The sequence below is a fragment of the Pseudoliparis swirei genome, chromosome 11, assembly GCF_029220125.1.
Source record: "Pseudoliparis swirei isolate HS2019 ecotype Mariana Trench chromosome 11, NWPU_hadal_v1, whole genome shotgun sequence".
NCBI lineage: Eukaryota > Metazoa > Chordata > Actinopteri > Perciformes > Liparidae > Pseudoliparis > Pseudoliparis swirei.
This window is the reverse complement of record NC_079398.1, coordinates 12,006,664-12,031,263: the sequence shown is the minus strand read 5'-3', so window position 1 is coordinate 12,031,263 and position 24,600 is coordinate 12,006,664. Positions and strand designations below refer to the sequence as shown.

At 47.0% G+C, this 24,600-nt stretch overlaps 1 long non-coding RNA gene across 1 annotated transcript; it reads right to left on the bottom strand.

Annotated features, from left to right (window-relative positions):
• Positions 1 to 16,350: 16,350 nt before the first annotated feature.
• On the bottom strand, positions 16,351 to 20,610 carry LOC130201617 (uncharacterized). The gene is made up of 2 exons (XR_008833218.1): positions 20,346 to 20,610; positions 16,351 to 17,250 (listed from the first exon to the last, which is right to left on the bottom strand). It is a non-coding gene; the product is annotated as an uncharacterized LOC130201617 (long non-coding RNA).
• Positions 20,611 to 24,600: the final 3,990 nt, after the last annotated feature.

The following is a 24,600-nucleotide window of genomic DNA, read 5'->3' as shown; positions in this document are numbered from 1 at the left end:
TTGGTGTATACAGCGGGTACAGAAAGTATTCAGAGCCCTTTAAAATGTTCCCTCTTTGTTTCATTGCAGCCATTTGCTACAATCAAAAAAGTTCATTTTATTTCTCACGAATGTTCACTCAGCACGCCATCTTGACAGAAAAAAACAGAAATGTAAAAATTGTTGCCAATTTATTAAAAAAGAAAAATTGAAATATCACATGCTCATAAGTATTCAGACCCTTTGCTCAGCATTGAGTAGAAGCCTGTTGAGCTCGGACAGCCATGAGTCTTCAAGGGAATGATGCAACAAGTTTTTCAAAAATGGCTGCAATGAAACAAAGAGTGAACATTTTAAAGGGCTCTGAATACTTTCCGTACCCACTTGTATATATATTTATAAACACTACCAGTCAAAAGTTTGTGAAAAACCCAATTGTTTTAACCTACAAGTGGGATTCTATGTGTGGGAACTTCTGCAACAGTGTTGGGAAGAACTTTCTGAACAATATCTGATTTCCATAGTAGAAAGAACGAGTGTGTTCGGCTGTTATATCTGCAAAAGGACGAGTACAAAATGTAGATTACATTGTTAAACAAAACGAGCCCATGATTTATTTATTTTTCATCTCCAATTGTTTATTTGTTCGCTCCTTTAATTTCAGAGTTTCATTGAGAAATTAAACTGTGTACATTTCAATACAAACTGAAGGGTTGTGTTATAAAATGTTTGACCGGTAGTGTATATTACAGTTTGAGTGTCACACTTAAGCACCACTGCAGGGGTCCTACACCTGTAGAAATATAGGAATCGGCCTCGCTCGTAAAACATACATGTGGAGAAGTGGAAAAGTGTTTGACGATCCCCCCCCATGATTCTGAGTCATTTGTCTTCCCCTATGCTGCAATGTATGGATGTATTCAATCAGAGGCCATTCCCCCTGAAACATGCTCTTACACAGCAAGAGAGCAAACCTTTATGTAACCGCCGGTCGAGTGGGGAGTTCATTTGATGGAGAGCCCTGCCTGATTTGTTTGTGGCTCCAAAGAGGCTTACGACACGCAAGCTGCCCCTGTTCTGCTCTGATAAATGGTTCTGGTGAGAGGGAGGAAGGAGGAAAAGCGTGTGTGAGACCTCGCCAAAGACTTTGGGGTTTTCACAGCTTAACTATATTAAGAGACAATCCCCCGCAGACGCACACACACAGTGCATGTTCAGCTATTAACAATGAATACACACACATATAAGGTGAGTCATGTGTGAATGTCTATGAACATTTTCACACACACACACACACACACACACACTGGGTGGTATTCATTGAAATAAAACAATGCATTGATGAGGTTGGAAGCTTTTTCTGTTGAGGACACCAAGTAAAAGTGTGGCTCCCCGTACTTCCACTCCCTCTCCATCACGCTGCCGTGTGTGTGTTGCGTGTTTGCTTAGCAACGCGACACCGCTGTCTTCTCGTTTCCTACTGGCGGCGCTGTAATTGAACGTTACCTGTCCAACCCAGCAGCTCCCCGGCAAAACACTGCCACAGCCGATTAGCACACACCGTAGCTATGCTAATGGTCCGTGAACGCACAGGGGCCCACTTGGAATGTGTGTGTGTGTGTGTGTGTGTGTGTGGCTCCTATACATCTGTCTGACTCTTTGTCTCTGTGACTATTATGTGTAATGAGTGAGTATTACTATAGCGACCAGCTGCTGACAGGCCACACAGAACGGAACACAGTGGTCATGCAGTTGTCCCTACGACTCCCCCCCCCGACCACCACCACCACCCTCCATCCCCCCTCTCTCCCCACAACACACACAGGCCTCATGTCAAGACTGGGCAGAGAGTGTGCCACTGGAACACACAGATTTTCTCCGGCTGATGGCAAACCGCAGCAGTGGAGCCTGTGGCGGCCTGCATTTCCTTTAATATCCTGGCTAATGTACAGAGAGAAGCCAGGGCCTCTGGAAAGCCACTCGATCGCAGCGAGGCTTCCTACCCTACCGCCACACCAGTCTCATGTCATGTTTTGATCAGCGCAGTAGGCTATGGTTAGTGCGGGAGATGTTAATGGGACTTACATCTGGAAATGTCAGCGTCTTGGCCTTCGTAGTGTAATTAATGTTCTATTATACTGGGAGTTCGACTCGTGCCGAGCTTTTACTTTGACAATCAAACATGTCAAGTGAAGTGGTCAGATTGGCCTGAATATAAGACAACCACAGGCTGCTCCGGGTGGGCAGGACCGGGCCATCGAGAAAACACTTTTACACAGCGATCTCCTGTCGTCTCCAACTGGTACGGCCGAAAGCCAAAATATAGTTCAGCGTGAATTCAACCCGTCAAAAACGAGGAATCGGATGAAACAAACACAATATAAGGTGTGAGAAGAGAAGAGAGAAAAGAACTCTGGGCATGCTCTTAGTCTCTGGTATCAGTATTTCACTTCTCAAATATCCGGTTAATCAACAGTCACAACCAAATTGTTCAGAATAATAAGACTAAGCTGGTTTTCATTGCCAGAGGTTTCTCATGTCCGTTCCCACTCTTTAATTAATTAAACATCATCAATACACTGCACGCTGCGTTCTGCACACACTGCAAGAGTAACATGTGGCTGATATAAAAGATCATATTAAGATGGATAGCAACACACAACAGCACGCCATGGTGAGTGCACGAGCGCTTATATGTGTGCACGTGCACGAACATGAGGTAAACGGTTCGGGGGTTTTAAATTATGGTCACCCTATCATAGACAGATATGTTATTGTTGGACAGAGGCAAGCTAGCCGTTTCCCACTTTTACAGACTTTCTGCTAAGCTAAACTAACAACCGCCTCCTGGCTCCAGCTTCATAATCACCATAAATATTGGCGAGTGGTATCATTCTTCTCATCTAACTATTGGCGAGAAGGCTAATAAGCTTCTTTACCAAAATATAACGTTGTTTTTTTTCCTTCGAGTTTTGCTCGAAGGCTCCAAACTACCCATGAATCAAAACACTCCTAATGCAACACAGTCACACACTCGGTGGGTATGAATGCGTACATGTCTCCGACACGCACTTTTTAAGACGTAATATTCAGTAAAGGAAATACAAAGTGTATTTAGGCCAGTACAGTATATGTAGCGTGTTCATCAGAGTGTTGCTGAAGTCATGAAAAAAGTAGTCCGACTTCCAGAGCGACGGTACGTGGAGACGATGCAGGGGTCGAGCACATTTAGAGAGATGTTGGAATCAAACGGTGGTGTGTGAGTGTGTGTGTGTGTGTGTGTGTGTGTGTGTGTGGAGGGGGGCATTGTAGCCTCGACTGCGCAAATTAAGCACGGCTTCATGTGCGGACCATCGTTTCTGGATTCAAAGCAGCTGGAGAAACCGCATCTCCTCCCATGGAGCGGAGCCAGGGCCGCAGCCAGACTCGAATAAGCATCATCTCTTTCATACCACAAGAGAAAAGAGAATGAAAAAGAGATTGAAAGAGAAAGAGAGAGAGAGAGGGAGGGATGGAGTGTGTGTGGGGGGGGGGGGTTGGTTTAGAGGGCAGCAGTAAAAAGGGAGGCGGTCTTCATGGGGGTTTGGGGGCCGTGAAGCTGAGGAAGGAAACCACAGAAGGATTACGAGCGAGGGGCTCTGTGTTTCAGTTCAACTTTTCTCTCTCCCGGAAACCGTTATATAGACTTGTTGACCCACTCTCCCTCAGTCAGAGCTTCCTGCCTCTGTCTACCGCGCAGAAGCCCTCGCCCGCTCCGAGCCAAGTCACACCTCTTGGGCCGGACCGCGGCAGCTCGTGAATTACTCCGCAGAGAGGTGCTGCTTCCGACTTCCAGCTGGGGGCCACTACGTTCTGTGTCCTGAACTGAGAACGGGCAACTTCTCCGTCTGGCTGTCACCGAGCCGCTGAGTAGGCACGCCTGTCGGAGGTATCGCATCTGCTCCCGGCGAATGAAACCAGAGTGGGAGAAGGGGGGCTCCCGAACCTGCCGTGTTATTTCTCCCGCTCTGAAAACTCCCGCCGACCTCGGTCACGTGACAGGGTTTGGTCGAGGCCGGTCGCGATCGGGTGTTTCCGGCCTCGCCGGCCAGGTCCAGTTTCTCTTCTGAGGAGCTGTGCTTGGCACGGCTTGCCGCTCCATGTGTTAACAATGGGTCAATGTTCCGGCTCGTGTGCAGGATGATTGCACCCTGTCCAACGGTCATCCTTGGACCAGAGCTATATGCAGTGTGTGTGTATTGACTTTTCTCCTTGGACCCTGTACTTTTCTTATTTGACTGTCTTTCCCCGGCCTGCTTGTAGTTTTAGATCCTTGCCTGGATGAAATTGGTTTTGAACTTCTTCTTCTTTCTGTTGACGTCATCTCCCTTTTAAAAGTGTTCAAAGCCCCCGTGCGTTGTAATCGATGCAGAATCAGCAAGAAGTGTGTCTGGGGCCGAGCCCAGCGAGGTCCTGACCACCTCCACCGTGCAGTAGCCCCCAGCAGCCACTGTGCGTTTGCTGAAGCCTTTGTCATGCAGCAGTTGTCACAAGCAATAAACGCATTTAACACAGCGTTGTAGTTCCTGTCGCATCCTGTTGCTGCCTGCATATCGTGGTGGGGACTCTTGCCATTTCTATTTATTATTTAGTGTATTATTTAATGTAGTTCATCAGAGAGGAATGTGTCTTATTAACGGTGCGGTGGCAGTCCACAGCAAATGTTTTCCGACCCCTCTGTTGTTGGTGCGAACATCTCATTTCTGCTCATCTCCTCATATCTTAGGAGGAACATCTGCAAAGAGCCTCCGTAATTATATCTGAAGATGTGGAGCAACAGAAGGAGGGGAGGAGGGGGAAGGGGGGGGGATGTGAAGGAATAAAATGAAGGGGGTGAATGGAGAGAGGAAGAGGGGGAGACAGGAAAAAAAATGTGACTGTGAAATGACTGCCAGATTTCTATTTGTGCGTCTTGAAAGCCCCGTGTCTCTGCCGCTGCATATGGGATGTGGGATGAGAGCTCTGGCAAATCAAAGGCGCAGTGGATAAAGATCTCTGGAAGCCCCGCGCTAGTAAACAGGCTCATAAAAGCGACTCGCGGGGTGGAGCGTCAAAAGCAAAAAGTTGAACGTCTGCCCACCTCCAATAAAGCCCGAGCTTCTGCAGGCGTCGGTCGCAGCACCGCCGGGCGCCCGGTGCTGCCGGTGGTTTGGACCTTCCCCGTCGTCTCGTTTCCTGTGATTAAGGCCTATCAGTCACTCAGAGTCCGACTGGATCTCATGATGGATTTTCCTTCAGTCTTCGTTCTCATAACTGTTCCACCATTGCCTTTCAACCTATACTACACACATTTCCAACACTTTATTTCCATATCCATCCTGTCATTTTCCTGCAATTATTAACCACCAGTTATCTTCCATTTAACCAACTCAACAATTATGTTCGTCCTGCACTATAACACCGAAACCCTGAGTCGGCAGGTCTGCTGCGGCCCTGCAGCTGCCTCGTTTCTTCGCTTTATCGCTGCCAACTGTCGTTGCACACTGTGCTCTCTTTTTCTTCTTCTCCTTCTTTTTTTTCCTGTTTTTTTTCCACCATGGATGTAAGTGTATGTGACATCGTGGCTGGGGGGTGGGGGGGTGAAGGTGTTGAGGCCCAACTATTTCATTTGAAACAACTCAACTCCCGGTAGCATTCCAATGTAGGCAACCCTCCTGCAATTTGCTTAAGAAGAAGAAGAAGAAGAAGAAGAAGAGGCTTCATGCTGTGTGGCATCGGTGTGTTGTTGTTGTCCTTCTTCTGTGAGCAGTAAACACCCTTTGGCTTTCACATTGATAACGATGCACTTCTCTCGAGTGTGTTCAGTTGTCCTCGTCGTCACCAGTTCACTGAGTATTTTCACTTTTTTCTCAATTGAACATAGCCTGCAAACAAAGCGGCGGTGACCGTGCGTCCAGAGACCTCTGACGTTAAAAAAACGGTCAACACGCGTGGTGCAAAATGTGGCAAATAGCTATTATGCCCTCACTTAGTGACCGTTAATCATCCCCAGTGTCTGTGGCAGCGAGCATCTCCCAACAAAGAGCCTCTGTGTGGAGGCAGACGGCGCAGTGCCCTCCAGTGGTGCAGCGGCTAAAAGGGGCCCTTCAGGAGCCGCTCAGCTTTACGCGCATTCCTCCTCGGTCGGAGTCGAGGGCTCCTGGCCGACAAAGGCACACACAGCAGCCTTAAAAAAAGAAATCCTGTTTCCACCACAGACGAAGGAATGTTTATCAGCGGTGAGCACCCTGCCCTGGAAGCATATGGTGCGGTTTCACTGCTTCGGGTGCACAAGAGGTGAACTTAAAGAAAAGCCGTACGATCAGAGGAGGCCAGACGGATGCTTTGTGATGGGAGTTTTAGTCACTTCTGCTCTGGGTTGTCCATAAAAATATCTGATAAAATAACGACAGGATTGTTTTTGAACCTTTAAAACACGAAGGAAATCATGTGTGCCCACACATACGTATGTGTACAGTACATGTAACAGTTAGTCACTTGGGCACCACAACCCAGACCAGCATGACATGTTCCTGATGATGTATGTGGACGTCCACAGTGGTGGAAGGTTCATAAGTTAATGTACACTTATGAACCTTATGAAATATACAGTTTGTACTTGTACTTCAGATGAGTTTTCCCCATGTGATGCTACTTTCTACTTCTACTTCTCCTGTGTAACACGTGTTATTCCTCTGTATTTGTTTAATTTTTTTAGATTAAGAATTGACCAAATTAGCTCCGACTCGGCCAACAATAATGTACTGCTTACACGTCTATGAATCAAAATGTAAGAACCCCCCCTCCCTCTTCTTAATTAACACGGGCGTACTGCAGGATGAGTCACTTGTGAATAACTTTGTTGCCAATATTTTTATTGAAGCAACATTGGTAAAGCAGGATTTTTACCTGTAGTGTATTTTAACTGAGTGGGAGAGTTACTCAGACTAAGACTCGTAACGCCTCACAGTCTTGGTCTAAGAAATATAAAAAGTAGAACACCCATAGTCACTCCTTAAATTGACCCATAAAAATAACCCCTCACAGAAAATGGTCCCTATCATTCATATCTGTTATTGCCACATGTACTTCATATGTTTGTACATGTAATATGACTTTAAACTAAGTCCTGAGTCCTCATGTCCGAGACCGATCTCCAGTACTAAAACACTGGTGTTATTTTTATGAAGTAAAAGTACGGTGAATACTATGTCTGTGTCTGAATGTGTCCTCAACCACTGCAGCCTGAAACATGAGCATGTGTACAGTATGCAGTCTCCGATAGCCCGGCAGTTAGTCTTACACTTCTTGAGTTTACAATGTTTAGTTTTCTCTTCATAATGTGTTGGATTACATTTCGCAGTACAGTATAGTCAAATGTCAGTCCTAAAGTCTCCCTAAAGTATTTGTAGATTAAATTCTCTCGTGAAATTAGCCAATATTAGAAAACACATAAATAACCCCCTCTATATATACATATATAGTAATGTCATAAACTCATCATCCATACACACAGGCTCCTTGTCTCTGTCAGAGCGAGGCCTCCAGAGCCCTCACTTTAACGACCCTCTCCCCAGTAGGCCTCGTTAACTTCTTTTCGGGACAAATTAGGAGGTGTTGCTCATGTCAGAGGTCACTCTGCTGCTCTCATGCAGCTCTCCCAAATTCACAACACATGCTCACATCATCCGTAACCCCAGAAAGGTGTTAACTCAAAGTTCACCACCTCATTTCAACCCCTGGTTACTCGCTGGGCTCGGCGTCGCTGGCTGAAGCGCCTGCTCTCTGACAGACGGTTGTATTTTTAGCTCCGAGGCACATTTTGCTTTTTCGTATTAAAAATAGTTGCCCCAAACATAATAGTTTGAGTATTGTAGAAATCAATCAATGGACCACCCTTCTGGGTTTCAACTTTGCTAAAAGGAAAAAGCCTTTTTGCTTTTGAATTGTATTGATTCGGTTCACATTGACAAATGGTGCATTAAAATCTGCTGGTTCCAAACTTTTCCGATACGAATCAAATCAAGCACTCCGGTGCTGTTTCACGGTGAAGATTATTCGTGAAATCAGAGCCCACCGGATAGGATTCATATAACCCTTGCACCCTTTGGAACAAATACACTTGTTTATTTTGGTCTGTACCCCATGATTTCTCGAGTGTAAGTGTAAATTACATGTCGCCGGCATTAAATATTAAACCCAATGGAGCATAAATAATTAACGGCATCACTTCTTACGCAACGGTGGCCGAGGAGCCGGCCCAGAAAGGCCCCTTGCATTAGGCTCTCTTTGAGGTTACAGACTGTGGCCACCGTACCCGTCCATTTCTTTTTAGCAGGATGATGGACGATCGCAGGAAGTTCGTAAAAGAAGATCTCCCCCACCAGAACGGCATCGTCTTGGGCAGGGAATGGCCGAGTGCTGAGTGGATGTAAGTGCTTCTTCAACCACAACTAAGTATGTTCTGTGGACCTGAGGACTCTCGAGCTGTGGGCAGGATGGGTATAATGATCGGTTTGGGGGAGAGAATGGTGTGTGTGTGTGTGTGTGTGTATATATATATATATGTGTGTGTGTGGACAGAGTGGTACAGCGTAGGTTACCCACATGGCTTCCAAAGCCTGTAAGCTGTTCCCTCTGCCCCTAAAAGTGGTGTGTTCGGGCATCTCAACGGGCCACCGCTTCAGAAGTTTATTCAATAAATGGACGGCCGTAATTATTGTGACGATAAAAGCTCCAAACCACCGATGGAATTCGATGGAAGATATGACTTCCCTGACATGGGCCCGGGGAGAAAATTGCTCAGGGAAAGTGCGCGTGTGATGATAATAGGCTAGAATTAAAGCGCCACAGTAAACACGTTGTTTATTGTCAAACATTGTGAGCTGCTTTAACTGTCCAGTAGTGTGCATTACTTCTCTACAGTGTACTAAAGTGCAGGGAGCTGTAAAAGTCTCTCCCTATACAGTTCAACAGTCACTCTCCAGCACACTCAGCTCCCCCTGGTAGTAATCAATACAGCTTAATAATAACCTATAATCAGTCTCGTCACGTTGGGAGTGATGGTGACTGATAGGCCTCTGCTATCCGCCTGGCGCTCCTGCTGACACTAATGCACCGACTGTCTATGAACGACTGTTTATTACTCAATAAGGACATTTGGAAATAGCCTGATCAATAATGAATGGTGCTCCCTTAACTCTGCCTGCATGCACGGAGGAGGCAGAGGGATAACATGTAAACAACAACGCATCTCGTCGAATGGGGAGCTTTACAACGGCGAGGGTGCAGAGCGTCGCCAACAGTGGTCAAGTTCTCCCGAAAAAGAGAAAAAAAACATTTGTTTCTTTCGTTTTTTTAATAACGTGAACGAAAAGCTCCGTGTTTCCCTTTCAAATGCAGCGGAGTCCAATGAACTCAGCAGGGCATCGAATGGAAATAACCGATCCGAACCAATCGGAGTGGGCGAAGGAGATCCTTAAAGCGACGGCGTCCTCGTTTCGCCGAGACGGCGCGATGCATTCAAACACCAGCGGTGGTTAAGGCAACGGACACCATCAGCTGCTGTGAAGCTTTCATTTTGTGGCCTCCCTCTCAATAGAGCGCCATTTCACACAGTCAACACACTTTGATTCCGGCCCCTGAATGGTCCTTTTCAGCTGACACGCTCACTTTTCAAACAGCGATGGCGACAGATATATGAAAGCAGCTCTTCAGGCTTCAGAAAATATTTTGGGAAGCCAAAATAGCCTGGCACTTATGAGAGAGAGAGTGACACTTTTTCTCTCTCTCGATGTTACTGGGAGGGCGACGGGACACATATTTGCTCATTGAAATCTCGTTGGAAGGAGATGTTTATTTTTTTTTCTTCATGGCCGCAACTTAGAAACCCAAGGAGTCGGCCGTCCTCCTCGCCCCACCGTCTGACGCTTCGGACTTTCGGCGTCTGCCTCCAGAGTCGTCGTCGGGCCGGCTGAAAGGAGGGGGGGGGGGGGGGAGGGGACTCTAAAAGCGTCTGAGGTTTCCCCGGGACCTGTTTGAGCACACCGAGGCAATCCTGTGCCGAGACCCGGTCGTGCTCCAGAAGTAGCCCGTCTAGAGAGAGAGGAGACGCTCCGTCGTCTACCCGTCTCTGTCAAGATATTTGTGTGTGTGTGTGTGTGTGTGTGTGTGCTGAATAGGATGGTCAGTGGGACTTGTGGTGCTCCATGTGTGGGCACTGCCCAGGCTGCCTTGCCACAACTTTGCAACCACACACACTCACTCATCTCACCTTTGCAGGACGGGTGTCTGTCCATCCCTGTCCACACACACACACACCAGAGGCAGACCACCCAAGGCAAGTGGGGAACCATGAGAGGGCCACTTTATGCTCCCAGACAGCCCAGTCCAACCACAGTGGCGCCCCTCTAACACCCATGCAGCCGCTATTACCCACACGCCTGTGTGTGTGTGTGTGTGTGTGTTTGCACGTACGCATATGCATCCGTCAGTCTATCCGCCTGCATTGACAAATGTGTGTGGACGAGGTAGTGACTCTTCTCTTTATATTCCACCAGCTCATTTTAACTGGGTTCATTGAGCGAAACGACTCCAGTGCAACATCAGACGCTCCGCCGCTCGCCGCCTGGCGAACCCCGACGGCGTGAGCCTGAAGTCCGGCCTCCGGCATTACTCCAGCGCAGCCATTATCCTCGCTAATATTTACGGTGCCGGTGTGTGTTGACAGAAGCAGAATGGGAGGCCGGATCGGTCAACGTGCCGAAAATCCATCCAGTGTGTTTGTGGCCGCGGCGGTTTTGGTCGGGACCTGGCGGCGTGCGACCGCCCGGGCTTTGTTCTATCTCTCTCTCTGCGGACCGTCACGCGGCCATGATGGAAATTGCCGGGGACAAATTAGCCACATGTGTTGAGTGATGGTTGCAACAATTGATTGGCCGCAGCCTACCTGGAAGAGGGAGTTTCCCCCCAATGCGTGTGTGCGTGCGTGGTTCTGGTGATGGAGCATCGTGCACATGTGCCTGTCGTTTTATGAATGATTCTAATGGGGGGGGGGGGGGGGGCTGACGTGCATGCAGAGCGGTGAATTGGTGTATCAGCTGGTGTTTGCACAATGCAACATTTGCATTTGTTTGTGTTCGTCTCGGCGGCGACCCCTTTGTCGTTCAGCCGCTGACATTTTCTCTCCGGGTTTGCCACCATGACGAAGGAGGAGGAGGAGGAGGAGGAGGAGGCGTGCAGGGGGGGAACTGCATTGCATTGCAAAAACCTGGAAAAAGCACGAGTCATTTTTCTGTGATGCTTTTCCAATCGAGCTCTCCCACCACGTCGCGCACGGCAACCGCTCCACCTTTTGATTGATGACTGTCGTCGGCTCCCGTGTCTGTGATCCTCTCATAAAGTCGGTGTCTCCGCCCACGCAGCTGGTTGGACGAGCTGCCGTGACTCACGGCCCGGATGCAGACTGCAGGGGGAGACGCTCAGCTCCTGTACTCATTGAAAATTAATACACAAATCATGCTCTGGTCTCTTTTAGCTTCTTTGATTTACATGTGCTTAGAAGCTGCCGCCGCCTGTGTTTGGGAGACGGTCACAAGTTAAAGGGACCAATGTTACATTGTTCAGTTTGTTAATGTGTTTTTAGGCTTGAGGGAGATTTGCAAAGAAAAGAAAAACACTTTATTCATCATGTTCATCATGGGGAATGAAGTTTTAGAGATTAAAGATCAGGATTTATCTGCCTCTAATGTTTCTATTATCTTTTCTTAATAAATGTTATTACTTCATGGAAGTGCAATAATCACAGAATTAACCCTTTCATTGCTTTCCATTACACCATAATAGCAAACATGGCTTCCACTATCACATATTCTTGGATGTTGTATTTAGGCAAAATATTCATATTTTAAAGTTGATTCTGGAAAGTTGAATGCACATGAGGAGGAGTATGGAAGAGATGCTGTTGTAAGGATCCAATACTTACAGTGTATCGTGTTTCCAAAAATAACAACACTTTTGCTTTATTTAGTTGATTATGCAACACACTGTGATTTTGTTTGGAGTTATTCTGGCCATAAACGACACTCGGTGTGCTGTGTTTATAAGATGAGAGACGAGGAAAAATAGAAAGCACAAACATTCTCAGGAGCACTGGGCCCGTCACGCCGGGAGGAGGAGGAAACCACCGGTGGGAGCTGTCCATTCGGAGACAGAGCCACCTATTTATTTTTCTTTCCCGCCTTCTGATTGGCCGGCGGAGGTGTGTGGCCAGTGAGCGGCGAGCTTCCCCTCCAGAGCCCGATGACAGATCCAAAGGATAGTTCCCTATCCCTCTTGTTACAAATAACTTCCTCTGACATGTTTGGGCACGCTGACAATGTTTTGAGTGAAAACAGCTTTCAGGGTTGGATGGGATACAGGCTTTCAACCCCTAGGGTGGGCTACTTCTTCAACTGCTGCTTTATCCCTCCGAAGAGAGAGAGAGAGAGAGAGAGCTGGAACCAAGGACTGCTCAAGACAATGAATACAATGAATAAAGAAAGAAAGCGTTTTGGCTCTCCAGCGACACAGGCCTGTTTTTCTCTGTCAGGGCTTTACAGACGGCGGCGGCGGGAGGGGGGGGGGGGGGCAGAGGTGTGTCATTGTTGACACAGACAGGGAAGAATGCCTGGACAGTTTTCCTCTGTGCTGCTGCTGCAGTGACTGGATCCACTTCTGTGGTCGGGGCTGTGTGTTTAAAAGCAGTTCCAGGTCGTTGCCTGTGATCTGTGTCGCGAGCTCTCGGCCCTCCGGGTCTCAAACCGCCGAGCAGAACATGCCACCAACGCCTTGGTGTTGCGGCGGTGTCGGCGTACATGCATTGTTGTTGATCCTTCTTCTTCTTCTTCTCCTTCTTTTTCCAACATCTTTTATTAATTGCCATGTGCTTGATTCACATGAATTGTATTCAATGTTCTCTTGACATCATCCACATGGATCGTGGTCCATGCCGACTACTAATTATTCATAAACTGTGTCAGACACATTGAATGTGTTGTAACTCTGTAATGATTCCTTCTGATCACATGACATCTATTGCTTCTGTCCATCCTGGAGAGGGATCCTCCTCTGTTGCTCTCCTGAAGGTTTCTTCACTTTTTTTCTCGTGGAACTTTCTTTCTTTTGGGGGGGGGTGGCGATGTGAGGTCGTGGGACAGGGATGTCGTATGCGTTCAGATTGTAAAGCCCTCTGAGGCAAATTTGTCATTTGTGATATTGGGCTCTATAAAATGAACTGAATTAAATTGACATGGGATTCTGTGTGTTTGATTGTCTGACTGCTCGTTGCGGGTTCGCCTATTTATGGAACAGTTCATCTGTGTTTATTTGACGCCGATATGAAGCTGTGTGATGTGTTTTCAATTGGTTTCTGGTACGGTTGTGATTGAGGCTGTTCTTGGATTAAAGTGGCCGTGTTTTAAATTATGACGGAGCTGGAAACTGTGGATCTGATCTCGCAAAACTGTTTGCCAAACACATGGGTTAGTCCTCATCCTTAAAGTCCTTTTCTTACTTTTTGGAAATACCCTGTTCTGGTAACAGATTCATGTCAGCTCATACTATCCGTCTGATAATAATGACCTTGTTTTCATACTCGATGCAGGACAGAACAGTGTTGTCTTTATTTCCGTGGATCATCAGCTGGTGAGGATGCTGATGCTCTGGGACATGTTAGCTTTAGTCTATTTGCAGGAAACCATACATAGAGCCACCAAGTGCCTATTTGAGACCCTTTTTATGAAGTTCTGGAAACAACTGGAAACATTAAAATGCGGCTCCACAGCAATCTTCAACCAACAGTAGCTCAATGAGCTCGCTAGGGCTGATACGATCTGCTAAGTCATCATTTTAAATGGTAATGTTTACATTTCAGACTCGACTGTGGCCACGTTCTTTGTGCCTGTCTCTCTCCCCCGGTTTCCTTCTCTTCCTCCCAGCTGTCCTCTGGGGCAAGTCTCGCTGATCCGGCCCATCGGAGCGCTGCTATGTTCTCCTCAATTGCCTAATCAGAGGAGATGGTTAAATCAATGAGGTGGATGGATCCTAACAGGAATCTGAAATGAACACCAGCCTGTAGGATCAATGTGTGTCTGTGTACGCGGGGTGGGGAGCCCAAGATGTTCGACCTTCGCCTGGACAGCGGCGCTTTAGGCCCGGGCTGTATTGGATCACTTTTGGGAAACGATGGCGGGGGAGGAAGGTGAGGACAGGAGGCGTGTAAATTAGAGGTCGAAAGTCTGCACAAGGAGTCAGACACCACAGCCCACTTTACTCAAATCAGCGCACAATCTTTTGAGGCCAAATCAATCCACCTATCGTAGGAAAGGACAACTGATCCCGTCCGATCAATCGCGGCCGCCGTGATGGAAGTGGGAGTTGAATTGAATGCACATTGATTTAGTCCGCGGCAATTGTATTGGAAACCGAAGGCAATAAATAAATAAAAAAACAGCGTTTCGATGGCGACAGCAGACAGATAAGATAAGCCGAGGGCCTGAAGGAAAACCGCACTGATGAGAAGAGAAGAGAGGCTCGGGAGCGGCTCGTCTCCATCTGGTCCCCATCACCTCCGACTCCTGTGAAGTTACCGAGAGGGGGATGGTACCAATTAGAGAGCAGACTGGAGACAACTTGGGGAGAAGTGGGCTCGGTGCCAGGCTCTGAGCAGGATGCCACCGGTTGCCTCCAATTCCAATGAAAACAACGTTGTTTCCGAACAGAGCATTTCCAGTTCATACTTGTGGCTGTTGATATCGCCACACGTTAAAGTATTGATCATAAAATAAGGGCACACAGCAAATTGCGTGATCGGTATTCAGCTTTCCGTAAGTTAATGGCGGTCTGGCTGCAGCACGCCACTTTTTTAAAGCTCCTCTGTCGGGAGCGAGACGAGCAGCGCTGGCTCTTCTCGTGTTTCTTTATCAGAACAGGCTCAAACGCTTTCCCAGAATCTGTCAGGGCCCGGCGAGCACAGCGCTTCATCCATCACCGGAGCCAGCTCCACAGGCTTTTCATTTGACTGCGGAGGCCCACTTCAGAGGCCCGGCCCATTAAGTGTTCACATTCGTGTCCCGACGCCTGTCGTTTGGCTCGCATCAACCCGAATGCTCCTTCACCATCGCTGTCTCTCGCTCTCTCTCTCTCTCTCTCTCTGTTTTCCTCTCGTCCCATTTATCTTTATTTATCGGCCTCTCCCTCTTTGCCCTCCCCCCCCCCCTCCCCTCTGTCGCTCCATCACTTTTCTCGCCTCTGATGAGGAGTGAACCCGTTTTATTTTGAAGACGATGATGTGATCCCCGGGGGTCAAAGCTTCAAATTAAGCGCACGTTATTTCGAGGCTCGCCCCCAAAGCGGAGCGAGAGAGGATGTGCAGGACGGCTCCGGTGTGGCCTTCACAGAGCGACTCTCAGTTGCCAGTTTTCCCGCATAAACAGGACACTGGAATGTAATCGCCGGTTTAACAAAACATTCAGGCTTAATCCTCAAGTCACGGGCACACCGAACAACCAGTGAGAGCAGCGCTGGTCTTCCTCGGCACTTAAGCAGAACATTTCTGGATCTTACTCCAGCCCCCCCCCCCGCCCACGAACAGGCATGCCGTGCAGCGTGTGTCGTGCCGGAGGGCCGGATCAACGGCTAACAATGTTGACAGTCAGATTTACTCTTGGAACAGTCCTGATGCCTCAATCTCTTTTTCCTCCCTTCATCTTCATCTCCTCCATTTAAAAAAGTGGTTCTGCTCTCACTGCCAATCACTCCGCTAACATTTCCCCCAATCGGAATCCGGTGACTCGAGGCAATTTAACCCTCATTTTTGGCGCCGCCCAAAATTATTTGCGAGGCCGCGGATCTGGCACGGTGGCACTTGGTGTGAAAGGAGGCGCGATGGCGTCTCCGTCCTGCCCTCGATGTCGTGACGCCACGCTGAACACTCGCACGTCGGTTCCCTTTGGAGAAAAGAAGGAGCACATTTGTTCTCTTACAAATTAAAAGTTGAATTCAGAGGCATTAAGATGCACCGCTCCATACATTCACTGGTTTTACAGATTAACCCTTCATCATTGGCTCATTGTATTGTGCACAGCTAATCTGGGCTGACAGACATTGCTGTGTAACTGTGATTATTGAGTCAGTCTGATGACTCGATGACTCAAATTCACTGTATTGTGACTCCTTGTATGATAACATTCGGCAAAATCCAACTTTATGATGAGTCATAATTAGAGTATTAAAGATTTCGTCTGTTTACAATTCAGCCTTTCTTACCAAACGTTGGCTTGAAGACAAAAATAAATGCATTCACTACCTTTAAAAAACTTTTTCAACGCTCTTTTTTAATTTATAATTTCAACCAGCATTGTATATCCATAAATAATGATGTCTCTGTCTCTAACGTCCATTACGCATAAAACCAGTAACCTTTCTACCAGAGTAGGTACAATCCAGTAGAAATGTAAGATAACTGTATTTAAATGCAAACACATTATGATATAAAACATAGCTGTCAAGTCACTGAAACTGAAACTGAAAGCAACTAATGATTTTTGAATATAATCAGAGGGTATTCAACGGGCTTCGTAATTACAGTGAGAAGCAACGCAGACATCTCTCAGTCCATTTCAAAGAAAAGTGTCTCCACGAGGGTGAGATCTGCTTCCCTGCAGGTCTGCGTTGCAGAACAGGCCACACACTTGAGTAAATCCCACGTATTATTTCTGATTGTAACCACAGCTCCCAACTCCTCCGACATGAACAGACACGGCCGGGCTCTGCCATCTCATTTGCATGACTCCATTGTTGTTGTGCCAAGCAGTCATTCTGTGGCATTCCGCATCAGGCTTGCCAATGAGGCAGACATTTAAACATGCTGCACATTCCTGTGTGTTGTGATCGTGGTACAGTGTGTCCTCACACGTTTATGGGCCAGTGTTCCAGGCCCTCCGAGTGTCAACACTCCACGGCGAGCGGTCCAAAGAGAGAGTATTGATCGGGGGGTCGGCGGGTCGGCGGGCGGCAGGCGGTTTATTTACTCTCCTCCGCCGCTCGCAATTTGAAGGGAGGAGCCGACGAACTCTCCTGAACGGCCTCTTTGTCGATCTGTGACCTTTCCTCTTCTCTCGTCCCCTCTCCGCCACTCCGACCTCCATCCAGGAAGGAAGCGGTTGTTGTGAAACACTCGGCCCGCTTCCTCTGTACATCATCCGTCAGCTCTCTCTCGGAAAAACAAAAACAGAAGTGGTTTTGGACATTGTTCTATCTGTGCCGCCGTGTGTTTGGGTTTTCATGCCACGCACCAAACATTCAGTTTGAAGTCTTCTTTTTGCATTTTTTTTCGCAGCACTTTAGTGCAAACCCCACTTATATTTAATCTCTACATATTTTGACTCTCCCCCCCCCCCCTCTCTCTCTCTCTCTCTCTCAGCTCTTTAAGGTGTTTACATAATGAACATATTGGATTTGTTACTGGGCCCAAGTCTTATTTCCACTTCGCTCTGGGTAAATAAAAGGATAGACCCTATATTAAAACATATTTTTTAAATTATATGATAATTAAACCAATTAGAAGTTGTTTATGGGCCCGTGCTCGGGTTATGGCCACTTTGGGCATACCGTTGAACAATGTGGATCTTGTTTGGCTGACGTTTGAAGCGGTTTGGCTGTTTGGAGGGTCCTGTGAACTGAAACTCTTCAATAGCTGCTGTTTGAAGCCCTGTCGTGCGCTCCCCACTCAGCCCCATCCACGGGTTCCTGGAACCCCGAGGGGGACATTATCAAATTTAACACAAAAACACAAATTCTGTTTTATATTTTTTCAACCATATCCCCTCTACCAACCTGCCCTCCCCTATAAAGACACTGGTCCTTTTTTTCTACTAGAGCTCGACTGTATTCCGACATCTTGGGCTTTAATAGCAAGTGTTGAGCACACCAGATCTAAACATCCATGGAAATGCATAATCTTGACTGTATTCACACCTTTTTTACCCAAGTTACTTCAATGTACACATTTTTCAACAACATTCACATTATATAACATTAAATTCAAAGCTAACTTCTTTTATTTTATTGCTGTTTCTTGTGAAAAGATCCTACGTGATGATGACAGCCCACTGTGCATCAGTGCCTCTCCTCCGAGAAGGCTTTCACAAACCACTGGTAAAAATGTTTGTCTCAAGTTAATGGTCCTCCCCTCACACTCGAGACCAAACAGAACAAACAAAAAGCACTTATGTCAAACAGCATCCTTCATTACATAGGAAAGAGAATGTTTTATTAACTCTAAATAAGCCCCACACCTATCGTAAACACCTATATTACTGTAATGCTATCAATAAATGAGCGAGTGGAAGCCTTTCAGCCTGATAAACAGCAAACAGCTCTCCATTTGCCTCTGACTAAAATGATTTAATGGCCAGATTGAATCAGTGGAATTAAGTTGTTGTTTCAGTCCCAATGTATAAGCAACCTCGCCTGAGCCTGTGCGTTGCTCTAATCCAGGTAATTTATGAATGTTCGACCCAAACAAGACCAGACATAGTTTAAATATAATAAACTAAATAAAGTAAAAGGTGTACAGACAAGAATATAGCTGAAGAAATCAATAAATATGATTTAAAAAGAAGCATTTTCTTCCAACAGACTCTGGACAAATACGTCCATCTAATTATCAGATATGAATTACGGAAATGTATGAATGTGTCAAATTGTAAATAGATGAATTAACAGTGTTTGCCAAGACCCAATAAATAGGAAAAGTTTCCATCATATTTTAACATTTTTGATTTATTTCATGAAATGATTTAGTTGTAAATGAAACAATACTTTTCTCACCTAAACATGCAGTATAAAGCTTTCTATTTATCATAATGCCATGTAACAGTATTGTGTATTGCTTCATTACCTTCGCATTGAAAATGCGGAAGGTTATGTTTTGATCGCCGTGTATTTATTTATTTATTTGTATGCGTGTTATTCGCATAACAAAAAAAGTTTTAAACCGAATCGCATGATATTTGGTGGGATGATTGGTTATTATCCGGGGACCATTTGATTAGATTTTGGGATCGATCGGGTCAAAGGTCAAGGTCAAGGTCATGAAAAAGGTCAACATCTTCTTGAATCGCATGAAATTTGGTGGGATGATTGGTTATTATCCGGGGACCATTTGATTAGACTTTGGGATCGATCGGGTCAAAGGTCAAGGTAAAGGTCAAAATCTTCTTTTTACCATAGCTCGGTCAATTTATATCCAATTTGCATGCAACTAATGCCAAAATGTTCATAATTCAATGCCCAATATTGTGATATGCGAAGGTATGCGCTCTACCGAGTGCCCATTCTAGTTTAATCATGTTTTGTCTGATAAACTTGAACTCCATCTCTCAGACTGAGCCGTGCGGTCTGTTTTATGGGGCTCAGGTTTAATCAACAATTTGCCTCCGCGCCCATAAATCTTCCCGCCGCCTCCGATATTGTCGAGTGTCGAGAGACGCCGAAACGACAAAGACTTTGTTTACGTTTGACTCTCAGACGTCCTGGTTCATGCCCGTGAAGAAGCCACATGTCTTCATGTGTGGGAGGCCTGCACTCATACCTCTGGTTAACCATTATCTTACATCAGGTTTAGCATGTAGGCCGCAGCCCCAGATCAGGCCCGACATGGGCGTATCGCCGCTATAGCTGCGGCGGCAGCAGCACCGCTAGCCCTGCTCAGGGTATTTTTAACTGTCAGCACTAAATGCCTTATTCAGCCCCGGCATCCCCCCCCCCCCCCACCCCCCCACCTCGTAACCTCAGCCAGAATACCTTCACTTCTGTTTACACAGCACCACAGGCAGGCTTGCCAGCTGTTTACACACTCAGACACGCGCACACGCGCACACACACACACACACACGGGGGCGCGCGCCGTGCCCTTCGCGTATACTTAAAAAACACAAATATGCAGCGTGCTTTCTCCGCTACACACACACACACAGACAAACACTCAAACACAGAACACATCTCTATGAACTCCATGAGAACGTTTTCATATTCGCTAAACAGACACACGCAAATAGGCTCCCGTGCTCGCGTACTGTACACACATCACGGGATCCGGCCCGGGCCTGTCCCGTCTGTTGGCGGCTCGGAGGAAAGGAATGTGTATGAAACGGTGCCCACACATGGAGCAGCCGCCCCAAAAAAAAACGGCGGAGCTAGCGTCGCACACAGTGGGGAAGTGTATGCGGCGTGGAGCGCGAGGAATGCAGACAAAGAACTCGTCTCCGTTTAACAATGCCGCCGCAATTAAACACGCTCTTTCTCACCTTCTGTCTCACTCTGCCTGTCATCACATCGGGGAGATAATGGATCGCGTTGAGATGAGACAACAGTTATCTGCAGTGAGAGAACAGCCCGAGGCCTATCAATCATCGTGGCGTGACAGCTTTATGACTTCTAATGCATTTCTCCCACGCCACCTCCATCGCTACTTATTCAAGAGCAGCCAGAATAATTTTTTGTCTCTCTTATTATTATTCAGCTCCTTCCTCTTCGGGGCGTGGATGAGATGCCAAGTCGTCACCTAGTCGACAGCCATTGTTCCTCCACACACCTCTACCAGTCGGTGTCATCATGACATCACTGTGCCCCCCCCCTCCCCCCCCCCGGCGCTTCTCTCCCTCCGTTAGCCCCCGAGTCTGTTCGGCGCTAATGAATGAACGAGGGGAGCTGTGGCCGAGCCTCTCTGTATTTTTAGGGCTGTGTGCCTGTGGTCTGTGTGGCCTGTCCCATTCAGAGGAGCCATGGGGGGATATTTCTGGCCCACGGGCTGAGTTGAGTCCAGGCCCACACAGAATCGCTGACAGACGCAGGCGAGGAGGAAAGAGGGATGTTTTCCTATTGGGAGGAAACCAGGCCTGATTATGGAGGAGAGAGAGAAACCAAGAGAAAAGGCAGATGACTGTGTTTGTGTATGTGTCAGTGTGTGTGTGTGTGTGTGTGTCTATGTGTGTGTGTGTTTGTATGTGTGTGTGTGCAGACAATAAAAAAGCCAAACAAAACGCTTAGAATTGGACATTTAGGCGACAAAAAGCATCTTGTCATTATTAGCTTTTTACTTTGAATGTGAACGTTTTTTAACAAAAGAATGATAATTACAGTTATTGCTTCCCAGTTTTATATTGTTTTTCCCCTCCGCAGTTGGTTTAGTCGGGATTAATGATATTAAAGATACCCAAAGTCTTATTTATACAGCTCTCCAGATGCTATTTCAGTTGGCTCACTGATTGGAGCGATTTGCATGCCCCGTGTAATGTGGATACAGCTCTCAGGCTATGATTCCCCGTATTAATATTTAATTGCCATCAAAGTGTGTTTTCAAAGTATAGGGTGACGCTCCGGTCTCTGGGCCCAGTCACGATGGAGCTGACTGCGGCGCGTGGGCGAGGAGCGCGGTGCGGTTCCAAGGAGACGAGCTCTCGGTCATCTTATCCCTCCCTCCTCGCGAGCTGGCACCTGTAGCGCCTCTCCGGCAACAGTAAATCACGTGACCATTTCCTCGCCGAAGAAATCCTAATCCTCGAGCCAGATCCGTCCGGGTGCGAACACTGCCTCGGCCCAAGACATGTTGAAACCCGAGGCGACGGCATTAAGAATTAAAAACGCTAGAAAGTGGTCCCTGTGCGCGCCTTGTTTTGTCATCAATGCTCCATTAGTGTCACTTTATTCCGCGCCTCCCCTCCTTCTCCCCTCGCTGTGTTTGAGTCAATATCGGGAAAGGCGGCCCGTTTCTCCCCAAATGGTTACAATACACCTTCTTCACGCCTGAAGAGCTGACAAAGGTTATTAAGCCGATCTGTGTGCTGAGCGCTGGACGGGGCCCAGCAGATAAATCAGAGCTGCTGCAGATATGTTATCTCAGCTCAGGGGATTCGCTCAGCGAGGAAGAGTGTGAGGGGACGAGGGCCGCTACAAATCCATTAGATGTAATGTAGCAGCCATCTTCAGATGGAGAGCACGTCAGACGCTCATTGAGACACCGTCTGCGTCATCCTTTCCTCCGTTGTCGTCTTGGTTTCAGAGTGCGGTACCGGACTTCCTGGACTGTGGCCTGTGTGTTTAGAGGCTTGGTCTCCCTGGATATATATTACCTGTGTGCGGCTGCAGCCAGCGGCCAGTGTGGTGATGTCGATACAGAAGCAGACCTGACGCACGGCTGTTGTTTATGATGTGGCTGGTTCAGGTGGACGGGGCCACGGCCACAAGCCAACCTGACCCCAGATCCACAGATCTATAGTCCCCACCAGAGCCGTTCTTAAGTCTTTTTGGTGGAAGACGAGTCGTTGAGCTTGAGCACAGCCTGAACTCCTCGCCAGCTAATCCAGGGTTTATCACAGCAACAACACGGGTCATTCAGCTGTTAATGGATTTCAACATTTTCCTTTTAAAGCTCCTAATATTGTCAGTGGTCCCTCAAACCATTTTTTAAAATAAATAATATTCTATAAAAATGTGAGAAGAAAGAAGAGGTGTTTGTATTTCTACAGACTAGATACTCTTTACTCTTCCAGAGATTACTAGAAGGGCTCAAAAAAGCATCCTGGTGATGGTGACTTCACTCTATATGTCACGAATTCCCCACCTTCCTAGTTAAATTCATCCTGCTTACACGTTTAATTAACTCTCCTGTCATTCCAGATCCTGTCATCCTCACCTGATTGTCCCTCATTCCCTTCACCTGGTCCTCACGCCCTTCTCACCTGCAGCCCATCCCCTCATTAGTCCCTCACTATTTAGCTCCCTCACTTCCACTTGTCCTCTGCCAGATTGTCTTGTGTGTCACTGTTAAGTTGTAATAGTTTATTTTGATAACATCTGCAGAGGTCTTATGTTTTAAATTAATACATATAGAAAGATATTATAATAGACAATATTAAGGAGAATATTGATATTGTTATTAATATATTATGAAGCATAGGGGTAATGTTTACTCTATGCAAATGTAAATGGCAAGAATTAATGTATATTGCATGAGAGTGACTATGTTAGTATTATAGATTGACGAAGCCGGTTGAAATCCGTGCAGTGACTCACAATAACAAGAGACTTTTATTGTGAAGGTGACTTTAACAAGACGGGATTCTTATTGTGAAAGCGACTGTACCGGAAGTGACGTTTCGACCGGTGAGAGAAAACTCCGTCTCTCAGGGAGATCGGCCTCTTTTCACAGGTAAGCCCCGAGGGGAAAGGCTGAGCTCCCGAGCCGGGACATGAGGAAAGAGCGCTTTGAAGGTTTGTTTCACATTTCCTGCCATTAAATGTTGATAACTTAATCCACGCGCGTCCGGAAGCCTGTTTTCCACCATCTGCGTAGTGCCCAGTTTCAGAATACCTTACAATTTGGAAACCACGAAGGCGGAACTGAGATGGCCACCGTCGATTACGGAGCTTCGGACACGTTCCTGCGGTGAGTAGCTCGCGCTAAGGAATCAAACTATTTACGCCATCAGAACACGACGGAGGGCATAAGCCTGCGGGAGGAGTTTAACAAACGTTTGACGCTGTGTTTGTGTTTCATGTGTGTTTGTTCCAGCCGCGTTAGCATGCTCTGCACGTTTTGTGCCACATTTGCGCGTGCACGTCTCCCACGTTTGGCCCGCGTGGTCGCGTGCACGGTTTGGTCCTGTCGCTGAAGTGTAGTTGTGTGTGCGCGGTTGCGTGTGTAGCCTGTGTGTACTCCCAACACCGGGTGTGTCACTGTTGCAACAGCGTTGTGTATTTATCGTGTTATATAGTGCATGTTTTTGTCATATTGTGTGTTCCTCGTTGCTCGTTTTGTCTTGTGAGTATCACGTTTTGTATCAAGAGTTGTGGCTCAATGATGTGCCTGGAAGCCAGGAGTGCTTGGCACATAGTAAATTCGACGAAGACGACGCGGGGTCTCTCTAAGAGCACGCTAGATATCCAATATAATATCCTAAATTAGTGTGTGAACGTTGCTATTTACGAGATTAAAGTTATATACGTAAGCTGGTGTACGTCGGCGCACTGCACAGTTACAAGATCATTGTCCCACAAAACTCAGTTGGGTGGCCCGTGTAAGTTGTTAATGTACGTTTGACCCTTGTTTAACATGTCCGGCATTGACAATATTCACTAAAGGGGATCCTTCTTTTAAGTACAGCGTGGTTTTGCGTTTCCTGTTTTAAATCCACCATTACGTTGCATGTTTTTGTCATTGTTCGTTCCTCGTTGCTCGTTTTGTCTTGTCTCACGTTTTGTATGAAGAGTTGTGGCTCAATGATGTGCCTGGAAGCCAGGAGTGCTTGGCACACAGTAAATTTGACGAAGACGACGCGGGGTCTCTAAGAGCACGCTAGAAAACTAACATAAACATCCGTAAGCTAGCGCACGCGTGTGACACGATTCTGATTAAAGTTACATACGTAAACTGGTGTACGTCGGCGCACTGCACAGTTACAAGATCATTAGTCCACATAAATCAGTTGGGTGGCCCGTGTAAATTGTTAATGTGCATTTGACCCTTGTTTAACATGTCCGGCATTGACAGAATGGGATCCT